The 1,820-nt window shown below is 44.6% G+C and overlaps 1 pseudogene; it reads left to right on the top strand.

The window, feature by feature from the left end:
• Positions 1–1,089: 1,089 nt before the first annotated feature.
• On the top strand, positions 1,090–1,557 carry LOC118623745 (annotated as a pseudogene).
• Positions 1,558–1,820: the final 263 nt, after the last annotated feature.

Below are 1,820 nucleotides of genomic sequence, written 5' to 3'. Positions count from 1 at the left end.
TATTACTGATGCCTCGGTGAGTTTAAATAAAACAACTGGACTCATAAGAATTCATACATATTTCCAGCATATTACATTTTATACTATAATAAAATTCCTTTATAATATGTATATTTTTGGTTAAATGGGTTTATATAGAATATGAGCCAAATAATGTTCCTTGAAACACAGCCTCTGCATACAGTAAAGATCTGATCTATCACAGATATTAGTTTTAGCTCCCAGAATTCTCATATATTTTAAAATTAAAAACTTCTTATTTACATGATAGGCAATTAAAAAATTTCAGAATGTATCCATTTTATTTGACTAAGGCACTGAGACCAAAAGGGCTATTATACAGGGACAGAAGAATCTTATGTGATAATGAACAACGTATCCACTGTTTATATGTTTGAAAAATCTAAATTGTCCAGCGTGGCTGTGTCTAATTGCATACCACAATATCAGTGGGTAATTGTGCTTTCTATGTGAAAAATTTTTTCCAATGTCAAATGTCATCTTGCTGTCAAATAACCCCGCCGATTACTATAAACAGAGCTAGAGAAATTGTGGCATAACTGAGAAGATGAGATGTGAATCCTGCTCATTACCCAACACATGACTTCCATTGTAATTATCTACCTATCACAGGAGCTTCCTTCTGCTGTCTCTGGCTTACCTGCTGCCACACATACAGCTCATTAACATTCGGCCAATACAGCACCATTTGTGCAGTTAACCCCTGAGCAAAGTGAGGTCATTACTTCATTATGATGAATTCTGTAATAACACGACTTGCATCAAGAATTAATATTTCTCTTTTCCTCATTTGTGGTTAAATTAGTAGTTAGTCTAACACCTGGGTTCTATTATCCTCTTGTTTGTCTAATCTTCTGTTGAGAATTAAATTGACTTAGGAAACTTCAGAATCCTCTTGTTAAGGAAGAATTATATCTCTCTCTGGCTACATCTACTTTAAAAAAGTAGAAAAAAACTCCCCTTCAGGACACCGGGAACCCCATCTGGAAAGAGATGGCACCATACATGAGCATATGCAGAGAAAGATCCTCAGGGTCTCTGTCTATGAAGGGGACAAATTTGACCATAATGAGTTTATCAGCGAGACCAGATTCTCACTCTGGTCTTTACACAGACTCAGAAAGAAACAACCATGACAAAACCAATGTCAAAGCTGCCAGGGCTACTGGCGGCCATGCTGGCGACTATGGTGCAGAGGCCCTGGAGAGGATGTTCCTGAGCTTCCCCACTACCAAGTCCTACTTCGCCCACTTCGGCCCGTCCCACGGCTCCGCCCAGGTCAAGGTCACGGCAAGAAGATGAGTGACGCCCTGGCCAACGTGGTGACCCACGTGGATCACCTACCTGGCACCCTGTCGACCCTGAGCGACCTGCATGCCTACAAACTGCGTGTGGACTCCGTCAACTGCTCCTGAGCCACTGCCTGCTGGCAACTCCGGCCAGCCACCACCCCTCTGATTTCACCCTGCCGTCCACGCCTACCTGGACAAGTGCCTGGCCTCGGCGAGCACCGTGCTGACCTCCAAATGCCCTTAAGCTGGAGCCTCGGCCATTCGTCCCGAGTGTGGGCCCCTTTGCGCTGCGAGCACCCGCACCTCCTGATCTTTGAATAAAGTCTGAGTGGGCTGAAAACCAAACCAAACCAAACCAAAACAAAACTCTAGCCCAACGGAAGGAAGAGTCTAGAGCAGATGACCCCGATGAAGCATTTGGGGCCCCCTGTGAGGAGGAGCAGGGGGAGCGCATCGGTGACTCAGGAACGCAGCCAGAGCCCAGCGTCCTTCCTGGACAGCGCACAG

The sequence above is a fragment of the Molossus molossus genome, unplaced genomic scaffold, assembly GCF_014108415.1.
Source record: "Molossus molossus isolate mMolMol1 unplaced genomic scaffold, mMolMol1.p scaffold_m16_p_10, whole genome shotgun sequence".
Taxonomy (NCBI): Eukaryota; Metazoa; Chordata; class Mammalia; order Chiroptera; family Molossidae; genus Molossus; species Molossus molossus.
Note: the sequence above shows the minus strand (reverse complement) of the source record. Positions and strands in the feature narration are given on the sequence as shown.